Genomic DNA, 18,062 nt, shown 5'->3' with positions numbered 1-18,062 from the left:
GACACTAAAACTTGTAACCTATTGTCTACAATTGCTTGCTTATGATTTTTTACTATGGTTGTATTTTAATGTCACAAAAAGTTTTATATATATATATATATATATATATATATATATATATATATATTTTTTTTTTTTATATGTAAGTTCTAATATTTTTGCATTGTTTTGAGGTGACTATAGGAATGGCTCGGAGAGGTTTTCATCTGCCATGTGTTTACCTTGGCAAGTTAAACCAAAATGCAGTCAGTGTATGTAGTTCTGATGAAGTTACTAACAGAATAGAAAGAAAGAGCTTAACTCTTGTGATTTATTCTTTTATTTGCAATACATGTCCATAGTATACAAATTTTAATTGGCTCTTGGAAGGCACAATCACAGCATTTTTTTAGCTTTTTTCTGAGGACATGCAGCAGGCTCTAAAGGAAATGAGCAAACCTACTAATAGAAAATCATACATGAGTAAGTGCAAAAGATCTTCTAGTTGGTGCTAGTATAAGAAACAGGATCATCGACAGGCCCAGCTGCCTCTGGTTCTTCATTATTTGTGTGAGTTGCTGCCCAATAGTTTGATATATTCTTCTATAAGGGTACATTTGTCAGCCATTTCTGCTTGTCTTCTCTTAGCCCCCCACCTTTATAACAATGTTTGAGTAAGACTGTTTTTGAAAGGGGTCTTACATGTCTGCCTACCTAAGAAACAGGTGGTTCCTCCTTGGGATCCCAATTTTTACTTGAGAGGCTTACTGGCTCTCCATTTGAACCTGCTCATAAGACTGATTTGGGGATCTTAACATGGAAGACACTGTTACTTGTTGCTCTGATGTCTAAGAGGCCTCCGAGTTACAAGAACTTGTAGCAAGTCAGTCTATCTCATTTTTCACAAAGACAGGTCTTCTTTGAGAACAAATCCTGCCTTCATGCCTTATTTCATCTCAGAGTTTACTTTAAGGCAGACTTTTAATCCCACCATTTTCTTTCCCGAACAAAATAACAAGAAAAAATAATTCCTGACTCTTCAGATTTACACTGGCAGCTTAGATACTAACTAGACAAAACTCAACCTTTCAAGAAAGCTGAACAACTCTTTGTCTCCTATGAAGGTAAATGGAAAGGACAGCTAGTGCCAAAGTCGAACATTTCTGGATGGATGTCTCCTGCTGTTACTTTTGTCATAGTGACCACAATAAGTCACTAACAGCCAGTGTTACAGCCCTTTCAACCAGAGATTTGTCTTCTTCAGTGATTTTCTGGAAAGGGCTAGACTCTAGAACTATTTAAAGGCAACAACGTGGTTCTCTGTACATACCTTTATACAGCATTACAAACTCGATTCCTTTTTCAGGTCCAAAACAGGCTCCAGGGACTTCTGAAGTCTTATGTATTGGCCTCCTCCTTTTTCTTATTTAAGCTACAATTGTAAATCAAACCATACTTTTCTTACTAACCCTAATAGTCAGTTTCGTGATGTTGCTGTGGTGTGCTTATTTTTGTAGGTCGTCTCTTGATATTTCTGGATGGTGATTTGAATGGTCTTTGCTTTCTTTATGTGACTTTTTTATTATGGAATACACTATTTTGTTTACTGATTTAGATTATAGATCAGTTATTATACTGATGTCATTTAGTGGTCTTTTTAAACCAGCTCTTAGTGACATGAAAACCTGTATTGAGTATTGTTCTCCTATTATTGTTCATATTTTTGCATTGAATGGTTTAAATGGTGTTGGTGTGGAGTCAGTCTGTAAGTTTATGTGTAAGTTTATGTGCTCAGCCCATTCTTTTAGTACAGTTATTGCCTATATGATATGTCAGTGGGTGTGTTTTTCTATGCTGTAGTACTCTGTTTAATTTAGATCACTGTTTTAAATCTTCTTTGAGTTTTCTTTGTTTATTTTATCTATCACATAAAAATCAAAATTTTTTATGTAAACATACTGAAAGCAGAAAATTTATCATATCTTATTATCTTAATATTTACACTGTAAAAACAGGCTAGCCTAATTGAACAAGTTATATGTATATATCATCTTATAAACAGATATGATAAATTTTCTGCTTTCAGTATGTTTACATAAAAAATTTAGATTTTTATGTTAATTTTTATTTTTTGGTATGATATCTTTAAATGTGTAATTGTCCTTGCCTATTTACTTATTAGCCAATTATCTTATGGCTATATTAAGTCAGTTGATGGAGTGTCATGCTATCACTGAAGAAGGCTTTGTGCCGAAACCGGTCTGTTTGGGTTAGAACAAATGAATAAATGAATATTGGAAACATTCATTCTGGGTGCTGGCTGCCTTTTTGACTTTGAGCTATCTATTTTGGCCATGCACTTGCCTGTCGTGCAAGTTCTTTTTTGGATTGCGTCAGTTTGGTTTATACTCTCTGGGGGCTCTTGAATGAATAAATGTGTGGTTTGAGGTTCTGACCTAATAATGTTTTGGTGAGGATAATTTGCTGTCTTTTTCATTCTGGGATGGATTTTTGTTTCTGTAAAGCAGCTATCCTGGTAATTTGAATGTAGACTGAGTTCTGTGTGATTGAGATACCGAAAGCAGCCATTCGGTTTAATGGGAGACATTAATGTGTACTGCATCACTGGTGAGAATTAGACTGCTTTTGTGATCACCAACTATACGGGGAAAGACTTTGTTTATATTATTACATCTTTTTTACCATTTCTCAATCGATTTTGGGGCAAGTGTGCGAATGATTTTTGGGCCTAGCATCTCGTGTTATCTGTTTTGGGGCTTTTTATGACTGTTGGATTGTAGAGCGGTTATCGGCTTGCCAAATCCTACAAAATAACATATTTTTGTGTCATCATCCAAGGTTGCACTTCTTTTTGAACATTGAATATGGAACTTTATGATTTCAGGATACATATGTGGTGTAGAGTATTCAGTGCCGTTAGTTTTGGGCTTCCTTATGACCATTGCAAACGTGGAGTAATCACAGTTCTACAAATGCTGATAAGGGGGACTTATTCTGCTGTTACAATTTGACTTTTAGTTAAACAAATTAGGCTTGTTATAAATTATGTTTTTCCTTGGGTTTGATGATAATGATCCACTGATATTAGAGCGATGTGATTGATATACATAAATAACATGTTGTTTCATGTTGGCCACTTTGAATGTTACATTTTTTATATACATAATGTCATAATTTTTTCATTTTCTCTTCGAACATACATTTATGTTTAATAAGTGTTTATATGACTCATTTATGGAGTAAGCATTTGCTACACAGATAGTAATTCGCCAAATGGACTAATTAGGTGTTTTTAGTAACACTTATTGGGTTTATTAGACTTTCATTTGTGTTTATACATGTAATATATGTACATACAGCCTTTCTTTGGGGGGTAATCTATGGTTTGTTTATTGTGCACTGGTGCTCAGATTGTTAATTTGAATTCATTGGGCCCTTGGAGGTTGAAGATGGATTAAGCAGCTATTCATGTTTGATAACGGAAACTGATGACGGGAAGGCGTTTATTGTCAGGTATTGTGCTTTTCATATTTAATAAATGACGGTTGAAGTCCGTTGCAGATGGTTATGATGTTTGAAGTACACAGCTCATAGGAAAAGCACTAAACTATATATTTTTTTGTGATCATCCACCGTAGCAACGTTTTGGCGTCTATTACAGGTGGTCATCACAGTGTAGCTGCTTATAATAGAACTGGCTTTAATGGAGTTTAATTGTTACAGCAACGACTAGGGGCACGTGTGCATAACTTATACAGACCATCAGATTAGTAAGAATTTTGAGTATACTATAGGTGGCATATATTTAAAACCCATTAGGCTGTATGTTATTGGGATTCTTGGTATATTTGACTATTGGTAAGTTTTTACATACTGCCTGGTACAATGGGTGGTTTGCTCCCTCCTACTACAGTTATAATATCGGTATGTGGACATTGTTGTTTGCACTATCCAGTTTATTATAAAAGATTTTTCAAGTAAGTCAATAGAAACACTTTATATAAACATTTTTGTACAGATTTATAAACAACAGTGTATAAATGGATTTGATAACTATCCTACAGGGGTTATCCTCAGATAAGGATGATGTTCAAATTTTTGGCATTAGTGAGGAAGGCATTTGTATACTTGATGAAATAGTGAAAGACATAGGGGATTCCTGTAGGGATTGTTTTTTTAAGTTGACTAAAAGCATGACTCAACTCAGAAGCAATGTTTGGCATTTAAGGTTGTTTAAGGCTTATAAGGCCAAAAATATAACACCAAGAGGACTTAGAATTAAAACTTAACCATTTGTAAACAACCCAGATGAACAATTGAATGAGGAATGGGGGGAAACCCAACATACAGCAACAATGGCATTTGTTGAGATTTTAACCTCTTTTTATGAAAGAATTATTGACACTAATGTTGCAGATATCAAAACACAATGTGAAAACATTAAACCCTTTGAGGGACAAACAGTATACAACATGTCTATCTAAGCTCTCCAAAGAACTACTTTCTTTGGAGCAAGCACTAAAAAATAAGAAAATACACAAATTTCAAAGGGGTGTGGCAGATTATGCAGAAGGGAAACCATTTGGAACTAAGAAGTATGTGAGGTTCAGGGAGGGGGATTCAGGACAAACTAGATTTAGGAAAAAGAGACCAAGGTCTATACTGAAAAAGTCTAAGACAGATTTCAATAGTACATCAGGGGAGGAATCCTCAACCACTGAACCTGAACATGTACTTATTCAAGAGTCCCCAGTGCACAAAAAAATGAAAATTATGGATCACCCTTTAGAGTTAAGTGACACAGGGGAAGTAGAAAGCATAGGCACAGGTACAGTCAAGAATTTGGAAACACTACTGGACGTACTGATACAGAAATAAATGTTTACCAAAATGTACATAATATCTCCTCTGTGTCATTGACTGAAACACAAATAAAGGTACTTGATAAAGGGTTATCTTTTGTACCCGGCTTTTTTGTTAATGAATATAATTTTTTACAAGATGTGTTGTCATTTTGTCGCCTTCTTAACTTGAAATTATATTTTGGGAATCAAGATAATACTCAAAGATCTACTGATTTTTGTTTTCGAAAATCTACTTTCCAGCCACCTATGGACAAACATGTAACTATTTTTCAAGATAAAGTCATCAGGGACCTACACTTCAAACAAGAGGAATCATTCATACTGGGTAACAATCTATCTGTGTCAGAATTCCGGGCAGTAAAATATTTGAGGGATAATCCCAATATTGTCATTACCACAGCAGATAAGGGGGGAGCGCTGTGGTGGTGATGGATATGGACACAATATGTTTCTGATGCACAAACACAGTTACGGAATAATAAACAATATATGCTTATGCCCTTAGACCCTACCAATAGGTTTAAACAGGATATAGATGAATTTTTGGACTTAGCTGTTGAACAGGGAATTATTGATAAAAATACTCAGAAACACCTTACAGTGACAGATCCACATAGATAAATGGTTTATTTATTGCCCAAAATTCATAAAAACCTAACAAAACCACCTGGTAGACCCATTGCATCAGGCAAGGGTTCACTAACAGAACCACTTTCAGAATTTTTGACTCTACATCTACAACCTCTTTTGAGTTTAGTTAGATCTAGGTTGAAAGACACGACTGAATTCCTACAAATTGTGGCAGAATCCTCAACTTGAGCCCGGCTGGTGGATGTGTACCCTTGAAGTTAAATCTTTATATACTAACATTCCACATTGGGCCGGGTTACAGGCTGTTGAATATTGGTTGACCAAGGGTAATCTTTATCCACCGGGTTTCAATACTTTGATACTATGTATGGTGGAACAGGTACTAATCAAAAATGTTTTTTATTTTCATCAGGATTGTTATTGGCAAGTCCAAGGTACAGCAATGGGGGCATCATTTGCACCAATATATGCCGACCTATTTACGGGGTTCCTAGAGGATCAGCTTATCTATGTTAGGGCCCACAACATCTATATAGAGGAATTGGACATCTGGCATAGGTACCTTGACGACTGCTGGTTTGTTTGGAGGTCTGATCAGGAATATCTATTGGAGTTCGTTCAATACCTAAATGACAACAAGTGGGGTATTGAATTTACTCTCAATATGCAATACAGTGAAATTCAATACTTGGTTGTTTTTATCACTAGAAATAGTGATAATACACTTGACACAAAAATTTTCAGAAAATACCCATAATATAATACCTTGTTGGATGCCAACAGTCTACACCCAAAACATATTATAAGAAATATTCCCAAGTCTCAATTTTTGAGAATCAAAAGGATATGCTCCAATCAGGCAAGTTATGAATACCATCAGCATGACTTAAAGAACAGATATAAGGCCAGAGGTTATAAATCAGGACATATCATGTCAGCATATAATTGGGCGGAACAATTTAACAGAGATGAGTTGCTTAGCTATAAAGAAAAAAAAAAACAATACAGGGGTTGTCCCCATTAGATTGGTGACCACATTTGGTAGGAATACTAATGTTATTAAAAATGTGATTAAAAGTAATTGGAATATCCTACTAGCTAACCCAGCTTTGGCTATTTTTCTTGCCTCAGAGTGCCAGTTTTCATATAGGAGAGGTTGTACTTTGGGGTCATATCTGAACCCACATAAAAAGGGAAGACAGATGAATACGTGCTGTATACAACTCACATTTTCTGGTGACCAACTAAGGGGTTCATTTCCCTGTGGCCATTGTTCATTTTGTGTATATTTGAGGAAATCTAAAGAATTTTCTAACAGGAATACAATAAAAGATTTTGAGATTAGATGTTTTGGTAATTGTGGGACCAATTGGGTCATATATCTTGCCACCTGTTCCTGTTCTGCCTTTTATATTGGGCAGACTTCAAGACCATTGAGAATCAGGATGTCAGAACATTTTAGTGACATTAGGAACAAACATCTATCTAGTGCTTTATACAAACACGTACTGTCTCATACCAGTGCAAAGTTCCAGTTTCAAATTATTGATGCCATCAGGGGTGACAATATTAATAAATTTGGATGGCACGATATGCTCAACAGCAAAGAAAAGGCTTGGATCATTAGACTAGGGGGGTTATTTAACCCAGGTCTTAATGATCATTTATAAGATGATATATACATATAAGTTGTTCAATCAGGCTAGTCTGTTTTTATAGTGTAAATATTAAGATAATAAGATATGATACATTTTCTGCTTTCAGTATGTTTACATAAAAAATTGTGATTTTTATGTTCATTTTTATTTTTTGGTATGATATCTTTAAATGTGTAATTGTCCTTACCTATTTACTTATTAGCCAATTATCCTATGGCTATATTAAGTCAGTTGATGGAGTGTCATGCTATCACTGAAGAAGGCTTTGTGCTGAAACCGATCTGTTTGTTTGGGTCAGAACAAATGAACAAATGAATAAATGAATATTGGAAACATTCATTCTGGGTGCTGGCTGCCTTTTTGACTTTGAGTTTTCCCTTTCCCCACTCTAGTGCCATCTTTGTTGTTATATTTAGTTAGGGGTGTGTGATTTTGTGATGTTCGCTAGGGTGGTCGACTAATTTTTTTCCCCTGGGAAAAATTTGCTAAATGAGCATTCAATGGATTAAGATTCATTGAATAATGTTGATGAAGAGGGACTCAATAAATAGTTCATTTAACAAACTGATATAGACCCAAAATTCCAACATATTGTGTCAAATGCTTTATCAAAATCTTTACACATGGCCACAGCAGCAGTACCATTTAAGCCACTTAGCTGTTTTGCATTCGGAAACAGTCTGATAAGTCCCAGGATGCCTTGGTGACTTGGCATATCAGTTCAATACCCTGCTCAACCTTACTTCTGTTAATTTGGCAAGAAATTTAATCTCCACTGGTAATAGAAAAACTGGGCAGTAGCTGTGAGTTTTGGTAGGATATTTCTCCTCTTTCAAGAAAGTTATTATGTTACCCACTCTACAGTGGAAATGAAAAAAGTTGACATTGTTGCTGCCACTGAATAAGTCTAACAAAATTGGACATCTCTTTTCCTGCAAGGTTTTATATGTCTGAGTTGTTAGGCCATGTGGCCATGGACCTTTCCCTGATTTTAGGTCAGCTATTGCAGGTAGTATATCATTTAGTTTAAGTGGTGCATTGAGCTCAGCTACTATAGCTGGATGAAGTTTTAGCCAGAAGATATCATTTAGAAAGTCTTGAGCATCACACATTAAGGGGGAGAGTGGGACACACTTTCTGGTACAACTTACAAGAGAAATTCCCATGCCATTATTGAGACTGACGGCAGAATATGCTAATATCTTTTGACTATCCCTGAAAGAGCATATTGCCTGGCTTTGCTTGCATTACTTAGGTAAGTTAAACTGTTTAGCCCAATATGGCAGTATGACTTTGTCCTAAAGCTGGTGATATGCAGGATATTCAAGTTTCTAGCTTCTTTTTTCAAATGAAACATCACATTGCACCAGAATTTATCCTTACAGTGTTTTATAGTAATCTCTAAGGGCCATGGCTAGTTAAATGTCATAATCTCCCAGCAATTTAACAAATTATGTTCTCCTTCTATGGCTTAGGAACTTCCTGTAGGCCATTAAATTCAGTTTGAAAGAGTCACAGGCTTCCAAGGATATATACCCCTGTTTGTGGGCACATTATTCCGAATTTGTAATCTTTACTTCCTCAGATCAAAGGCTGTGGCAGTGTTTTTTCAGCAATTATGGGTTTAAGCATTAGTTTTTGTTGGCATCACAGGCCATGTATTCTTAGCATAGGTCAAAAACAGCATACACTGGTCATAAAGAATGGTGGGACCTGCTATTTCTTAACTTCACTCGCAGTATTTGTAGGATCACAGGATCACAAGCTGAGGAGATAGCGCAGCTAACATACTGGTACAGTTTCTTGCTGACCAATTAAATTCTGTGTGATTCTGTGTGCCCTGTAGACCTACAATGATAATATGGTGGAAGATAATCCTGGTTCCACTCAGTAACAATCTGGTACATTGTATTCCTAAGCATACAGATGATATTGTTAGTCAATGTAGAAGATGTTACAAAAGAAAGTTCTCATATTCCTGTTATGAATGTAACCATGTGGGAATTAGTTTTAATACCCCTTGGTTGTATTACTTGGTGTAAGACCAAGCACAGAGGAAAGATGATGGAAGTAATGATATACAATCCACATGGCAGCTGTGTCAGGAGAGTGAGAGCTGCCCTTGCTGTAGATGACTTTTGTACTGCAGTTAAGACTTGTGGCTGCTATTGTTCATTGTCTGCTATTCAGAATTTAAATTCTTAGAAAGATAACCATACACTAGCAAACCCTGTGATAAAGATTATTAGCTTACTACTACCAACAGTTTACCACATAAACAACAGCCAATTTAGGAAACCCAGCTGACACTGCAGGAGCATTTCATGTAGTTATCCAGGGTTTGGCTGGGTACTTGAATAATGCAGACATTAACGGTTATGAAACTGTCAGGTTTGAAGCTGTCCTGAGGTGAGAATGGCTATAACTTTCACCAGGGCAGTCTTATCTTGCTCTTGCTTAACTGGTCAATTTTTTAGGACTAGATCCAGGCAGAAAAAGTCCACAGATTTATTTGGCTCTTCTTTGGAGATAGCCAACAAAAGCAGAAATATATTATGTTGGAGAACATTATATCCCTGTTGTAGTTTTGGGGTATGAGCAATTTTTGTGGTTGTTGTCAAAAGACTCCGTTTTGTGGCCACGCCACCTGTTTTCTTTTTGCCCAAGGACTTCCAACTATGCCAATGTGATTGCATTAATTTGTGCTTTGCCTCCGACCCAGAATTGCTCATGATTGCTGGTACTGCAGCCCACTTCTGTTTCTTTCTAGAAATGCACCCTCTTTAGCTGAATGATTGAAAGTAAATGAGTGACCCTCTCTTTGCACATATAACTAGGCTGGGAAATGCACTTACACTGTGAATCTTAAATCTTCAAAACATCTTAGTGCAGGTATCATTGCTTTCAGCTTATTACAGAGAAACACACTGTGGTCTGGAGATGGTCTCACAGGAGACCCACCCCAAATACACTTATGGCCAAGATCTCTTGCTGTGTCAGTGTATCACCTTCCTTGTCTCTATAATTAAGAAATTTTATTATGAAGACTCTGGGATCTGGGAAGATTGATAGCAGCTTTAGAGTTGATATAATGAGCCCTTTCGACTTCTGGAGTTGAAGGTGGCGGATTATGCTTCATCGGTATAGCCAGCTCTTTTCAGATGATGTTTATCAGGCTGTCATCTTCCTGTCTTTTTGGCAGTCCTATTATCCTCAGGTTATTCCTGCATGACCGGGTCACCAGATCATCAACTTTCAGCTCCAGTAGTCTGTGCCAGTCCCACAATTCATCAGTTTGATGATTGTGATGACTTAAGACAGATTGGTGTTCTAATACATCTTGGTGTTGCTGCTCCAGTTTGATGTGCAGTGCTGACACTTTGACTTTGGTTTCTTTGCCCTTGGACTTCAGATGTAAGTCTGTTTTAACCATTTTTAGCAAGATATTAAGAGAACCTGATAAACACTTAAGCTTCCGTCTTATTATCGACGTTTTCCCCTTAGGTTTGAACGCCATGTTGCATTATATGCGTGCCATGCAGTTCTTGAATAATATACAACTTGGAATTTGCATTTTTTTTCACTTGTCTATGAAGATGGCAGGGTGTTCTCAGCAAAATCTATATTTTAGGTGTTAGATTATGGGATTTAATAGGAAAGTAATCAAAATCTTGCAGTAAGAATAGAAAGCACAGATTCATAAATACACACATGCACTTCCTCCTCTTGACTGCGTTTTATTTTCTCCTGTACTTGGAGTTAATGGTTGGTGTTGCATTCTTCAAACTGGTTTGGTTCTTCTGTTGATGCTAGTGACTTTGGTGGAGGTTTTGTCCATTTATTTTGTTTTGTGTTCTTGTTATAGTTGATTTGCTAATGTTTTCTCATGTTTCTTATTCCTTTTTGTTGTTGTTGTTAGTTCTGGAGCTGTTTTTACTTTTGCAAGTTGATGGTTGATAGAAGGTGCTTTCCCTTGTGCGTGTGTTTGTGTCTATCTGTATTTTTTTCTTTGCCTTTCTTTTGTGGGGGATTAGTTATTTCTTTACAGGATCACCAACATCTAATCTGAAATGTGTATCATTAGTCACTACGGCTGTCATTTGGTTGTCAGAAAACCACGGATTTTACAAAGAACAGACCAAGATAAGGGAATATTTTGAAGAGTGATTTTATTCAAGAATATTTCCAGTATGGTGTTATAACTTGTAAGCATTAGCAAATGTTAATAATTAGATTAATTTGCAGTGATGAACTCTGCTTCACATGGCTGGGAAGCTTTTTTTCTGAGAAGGGAGAACCTTTGAGACACATACCTATGCTTCAGCATGTCCCGTTTATGTTGGAGGCAAGGTTTAGGTCCCTGGATTCAGTCTTCCTAATATTTGTTTTATGAATGTGCAACAGGCCCACTAGGGCTAAACTGGTGGATGTTTTGTAAGCTAGGCATAATTCATCTCTCATCAGTCAGTAGGAGACTGAATATAAGAACAAGAGGAACCTGTGAAGACACTCCAATTGTAGGACATGTCTGGCCATGTCAATACACATGGGAGCACTGTACACAATGATTGCTCTTATGAGAGCAGAGTACAATGGAACAATGACATGTATGGATCTAGATATCATACCTCTGCTTATAAGTTGTGGAACATAGAATGATTTCCTCAATACAGTAGACACATGATGATCAAATGCCAAATTACGTCTACATGTTTTCCCAAATCTCTGACTACAGTGACTACTCTTCGAAGTGTTTTGTCAATGTAGGAGCTTGCTGGGGTGGTCATCTTTTTGAAAGATATTATGAAGTACTTTTTTTAGCACTGAGTTTTAGACTATGCCTCTTGCGCCAGTTTTTAGTCTGTGCAAGCCTTCTTGGAGGATATTTGAGTCTTAGGGGGATTCAAAGACTGCATCCAATTTGCAGTCATCTGTAAACCTGTTCAGTCAGAGGCCCTTGACATTAGTCTTGGTCACAGAAAAATAGATGCCAAACAGAAATGGTCCTAGCACTGAGTCCAGAGGTACCCCACTAGTAAATGGCCTTTCTGTGGAGGAAGACTCCCCTATTCCAATGTCTTCAGTCTTATCTGTAAGCCACATGCCTATCCAGTGGGTGATGTAGAGAATTATACCTAGTTTACTCAGCATTTCTACAATGCCAGAATGAGAGATTCTGTAAAAATGCCTTGGCCAGGTCACGGTAGGCATTTATGTCCAATTTTGCACCTGTCAATTGCTTTGGTGACCTTCTCAAAGAAATCCACCAGGCTGAGTAGACAAGACCTGTCTTTGACAAACCCAAACTGATTTGTGTTCTGTATTTATAGGTTATATATGTTGTTATTTAGGATATCCATAGTTATTCTCTCCATAGCTTTGCATATTAGGCTAGTCAGGATTATGGATCAATTATTCTTTGCGTCAGTAGATGACCCATACTTGTGCAGAAAGATAATAGCTGCAGTCCCCCATTCGTTTGGCATAAAGTCTGTTTGTAGGGTGTCGATTAATAGTGTTTCTAATGGTCCTGAGATTTCATGTTTTAAGCTATTAAGAAGGCATCCTGAAATATTATTGGGACCCACTGATGCATTGTTCTTGGTTTCTAATGATAGATGGGGAGTTATGGATGTGGATATTTCCTCAGGGGCATCTAGCAGGGAGAAGTATGGGTAAAACTGGAGCTAAATTTGTCAGCCATGAGGTTTGATATATCTTCCAGCTCTGTATAGATGGCACCATTTACAATTAACTAAGTACCTTGCTGTATATTGCCTTTGAAGTTATAGACATAGCTGAAGAAACTTTGTGACTGTCCTTTGCCTCAGAAGCTTATATTGCCTCAAATTTTGCTTTGGCAGATTTTACTATCCCCTTGAGTTGCTTGTTTAGGTTGACAAAGGATTTTTTACCTTGCTCAGCATTGTAGCTCCTGATGTTTACCACAACTAACAGCCCATAAACCAGTTAAATATCAGCAACACTGCAAAAAAAAAAACACTTCAGGAAATGGCAAAAAGTAAAATTTATTTCTCAGTTTCATCCACCATAAAGGACTTCATCAGAATAAATGTAATTGTTGCCATGTCTTTCTTCCTTTGGTTTGTTAACAATACTTTATCTTTGAAATATTAATAGTTTGTTTGCATTATAACAGAAACCATATTGTGGGCATTTTGTACTTGTAGTTTTATTATCCATTTACAGTCTTAATTTAAATGTACTTATTTCAAAAGGCACGGGAGTAATCAGCGCACAGGTCAGGTCATGGATACTTGCTGACCCAAATGGAGTTGTCAGTAAGTGAGAAAGTGTTGTTGTTGTGCTTTTTTTTTTTTTTTTTTTTTTTGAAGGGAGGTGGGGATAGTAACATGAAATATGTGCAATGTTAATATTTTTGTAGTAACCTGACCCAGAAGGAGTATATGGGATAGTTCATGGTATCAAATTAAAGTTTACATAAACATAGAAAATGCTGGTGTCTAACTACCACCACTTCGCAGATAATCACACGTCTTTAGCAATCAATATTATATGTATGCATATTTGCATATTTTATGCAAATGTGTTAGATGTCCACATAGTTGTGTGGTGGCATATCATCTCACATGCCCATTCAACAAACAAGTCATGCTATGAGTAGCAGCTGACATACAATGGAATGGTCCATTAATGAGTTTTTTTTTCTGTCTGTCAGTTATGAATATGTGTTGTATTAATATTTGTGGCAGCAACTTGACTGGGAAAGATTTTATGTGGTACTTTATGGTATCAAATGAAATATCATATAATGCTGGGAAACTTCTTACTGGTATCTGATATCCAAGCAGCACTGCTTTGCAGATAATTACACTCATTTAAGACTAATGATATGTATGCATATTTGCATATTTTATAGAAACACTTCAGAATGTTGAAAAAGCATCTCACAGGACAGCTTAGCACCTGTCTCCTAACAATTTGCAAATAAGTATACTTGTTTAATAACAAAATATGCATATATGCATAAATATTTTATTTCTGTAAATATTTCGGCCATCATTCATGTCAACATATTGTGGAACAGCATTTCACATGTTGCAGTCAACATGGAGCTTATAAATAGATGCTCAGACAAATTGGAAAGTTAGTACCAGAGTAAGTTATTTTACAGAAATATTATGAATATATGTCTGATGTTCTTAAATATATTAATAACTCGAGTTAGAAGGTGTTTATACATTACTCTGAGGTAGCAAATGAAAGCAGTCACAATGCTGGAAAAACTTTGCACTGACAGTTGGTGCCTAACAAGGAACATTTTGCAGATATTTACATTTCATGCCCATCGTATATACAAATAGACATTCAAGTCATAAGTATGCAAACATCTCAGAACTGTAGTGATGTTATCAAAACTGCTTTGCAGCAATTGGAACAAATTTCACACTGATAGTTGGAGTAGATCTGTCATGGTTAATGAATGTCAATAGCTGCTTTTATGAGTATAACAATGCCATTTATATATTATCTAATCTATTGTTCCATATAAAAGTATCACTATGTCATTTGCAAATCATACCATTGTGAAGAGGATTATATCCTGAAAAACATTTGTATTTTAACTTTTTTGTAATGTTTATAGGTTTTGAATTAAATACACTTGTTTCTGGTAGGATGGAAAACTGCATTCTCGTGAACATAGCCCAGGCAAAAGCTGTCCAGTCAGAAAATCTGCAGGTGTCAAAAGGTGTGAAATTCTTCTCATATTGTATGTGTTAATGATTTAAAGAAAACAAAGTCCAAGAACAAGGTGTAGAACAGCTAGATGTACTGGTAAACCAACACAAAATTAGATCCAATAGAAAAAGGCACAGCATGACCATCCATATAAAACAGGGTTTATTACAGCAAGCTTTCGAGTTGAAACTCTTTTTCAATAATGAATCACTACATTAAAAACACAGAATAAATATACAACACCAGCTAATCATATAACATAAGTCATAAACAAATAATATAATTATGCAATTTATATAATTTTTATTCTTCTTTCAGCTTTTCCTGGTTAGGGGTCGCCTCAGCGAAACTCCGGTCCGCTAATGATTGGCAATAGATTTTTACGGTGCCAAGGTACCAGCTCAACGCCCAACTTTCAACAAAGGTATTCCCATTTACACATGTCTTTCGAATGCCACTTGACTGTGGGGAGGGCATGCAGACTCCACACACAAGGTGATCCAGCCGAGAATCGAACGGGAGAACCTCTTGCTGTGAGGCGACAACGCTACCACTGCACCACTGTGGTTTCATGCAATTTATATAATAATTATATATAATTAATTGACTAAACCTAGTTTAAAGAACTTCACTAAAAACAATAATCAACTTAATGGCAAAATACTTCATTACAGCCTAAAAAACTTCATAAGACAAATATAATATTCTGACATATGCTTGTCTTAGTTTTAAAATTGGTTTGATACTGTTAGTTTTATTTAGCCCTGGGTAGACATCAGATCTAAAAAAATTATCCATTTATATTCTGTTCTTTCTGTAGCATTCACAATATCCCCTCCCCTCTTATTCTTGCAAACTCTCTGCAGTATCCTAAATTTAAAAGCATGCTCATTTCCACAATGTAAACTATGCTTGCTAAGTGCATTTGTTTCAACCCCTCTTCTTATGTCAGATAAATGGGATGCAATTCTCTCCTTAAATTTGCAGTTGGTTTTGCCAATATAAAAACATGAACATTTCTCACAGTTAGCCAAATAAACTAAATTTTCACTACTGCATGTCCCAAATGCCTTAAAAATAAACTTGGCTTGTGTTATAGGATGCATAAAGTCTGTCTCAATATTAATGAATTTACAAAAAACACAATTATAGCAGGGAACTGTCCCCTTATTTAATCTATACAGCTCTTCATTTGTACCAAAATCTTTATAGCAGAGAAGTTGTTTGAGGTTCTTCTCTTTCTTATATACAAAACAAGGCCTTTCGCCTACTATTTTCCTAACATTAACATCAGAAATAAGAACAGTCCAATTTCTTTTAATTATGGACTGAATCTGTCTAGAATGTCTATTATACTTCACCATGTATCCTAGTTTATTAAACCCATCTACTCTCAGAGACCTATTATTTTGGGCATTATTGCCTTCTCTAAGTAAATATGGTTTGGCCAAACCAGATCTTTCAGATGTGACATATTCTGCATTCTTAGTTAATACACCTCTATCATAGCCTCTTGCCAAATTGCCTATTTTAAGGCATTTGGGACGTGCAATAGTGAAAATTTAGTTTATTTGGCTAACTGTGAGAAATGTTTATGTTTTTATATTACTTTTATTAAGTTCATTACGTTATCTAAGTAAACAGGATGTATTTCTAAATGAGGCAAAACGTTTGCTGGATTTTTTTGTACTGACAGAATACAGTAGGAAAATGGTTGAATATTTTGCTGGAGTAGTCACAGAGCGCAGGCTTTTAGATTGTCCCTGGTATTTTAGGTAAGAGTGTAACAATGTATAGGTTTCTGTTGAACTTAAGAAGTATATCAATGCTTTCTACTTGGAATACTCAGTTCTTATGTGATTGCGAGAATAATTGTTAAAAAAACTGTTGTATTTGGTGGGACAATAGTGAATTTTGGTGGAGATAGAGCCAAATTTTTGTTAAAGGTCTTCCAACCAAAAGTGCATTCCTGAAATAGGGAATGGTGCACATCAGCAGATTATTTCAGAGACCAAAGGGGCATCCCCTTGTGTAGCATGCAGTTCCTACAGGTTCATTGTTCCTGGACTTTCATTAAATTTGCCTTACTCAAAAAGGACCATTGGGACATGTGGCCACTAAGACTGTAACAGCTGCAATATAGTATATGCAACCAAGCATGGTCACCATAACAGGTTTTACATAAGTAAGACCATGCAGAGTTTTTTTCACAGTAGATATACCAATGCATGTATGCAATTTGAACTGAAGATATCAGCAAATGTTGTAGACACAATACAACCTGCAGTGTTTTAAATTTGTATTTCTTTCTTCATGTTTGACAGTGTATGCATTGATAACAGGGTAACCATTTGAAATGCTGGGACCTATTAGAGCGAGTCCCAAAATACAGAGTCTGATTGGCCGAAAGAACGGATTTACCTATACTAAGTCTGAGATGCCATTTCTCTGAATATCCGCTTTTCTCTGAGGTATGCAAACTCAGAGTTGGCATATATAAATTCGGGGGTGAGGAGCTTGCCCCCCACATAGGGGGCTTGATCCTTATGCAAAAAGAGGTTTTAAGGAGAAGCGTTAGTTTCATAATTTGTTCTTTTCCTTTATTTTTTTTTTTTGGACATTTCAGTGTGGAGGCAGAAACAAAGGGGTACATGTTTATTGTATCTTAGATTATGGGCTAAATGCACATCATCACCATATCAAACAATGGATATTCTCCAGCAGGGTGTTAATGTGCAGATATCACCTGGTAAAATCAAACCCAGTGTATTGTAGCAGCTTAACAGTCTGGCATGAAGCATGAAGCATGATTTGAAGAAAGCAAATGACCATCAATTTTTTATGGTAAATAGCAAGGCTTTGCTCTTTAGCGAGTGCTAAAAAAAGTAAATGAAAGAAAAAATAGCATGTACAGAATGAAAGAAAGGCAGAGGGAGAGAAAAAAACAGAGAAAGCTACAGAGAGAGATAGAGAGAGAGAGAGGAAGAGAGAAAGAGATAGAGCAACCAAGACACTGAACACACGCTTTTCAACTTAATTGTTCAAGAATGCTGGATAAAGCCAACAATTTGGGAGGGGAACTTAAAACCAGGGTCATTCTATAAATATAACAACTATATTTTCCAAGCAACAAGAAACATGAAATTATAATATCTAGCTTCACAAACTGACAGCAATCTTCAGTGATTTATAAGAAAATCCAACATTTTCAAGGAAACAGATCAAA

The 18,062-nt window shown here is 36.1% G+C and overlaps 1 protein-coding gene across 3 annotated transcripts in view; it reads right to left on the bottom strand.

The window, feature by feature from the left end:
• The window catches only part of LOC122796246 (nebulette-like), a 1,283,698-nt gene that overhangs the window by 798,589 nt on the left and 467,047 nt on the right, over positions 1-18,062 (bottom strand). The gene's annotated exons all lie outside the window — the stretch shown is intronic.

This window comes from Protopterus annectens, chromosome 3.part0, assembly GCF_019279795.1.
Source record: "Protopterus annectens isolate FY-2018-M chromosome 3.part0, PAN1.0, whole genome shotgun sequence".
NCBI lineage: Eukaryota > Metazoa > Chordata > Ceratodontiformes > Protopteridae > Protopterus > Protopterus annectens.
This window is presented reverse-complemented; position numbering and strand designations above follow the sequence as displayed.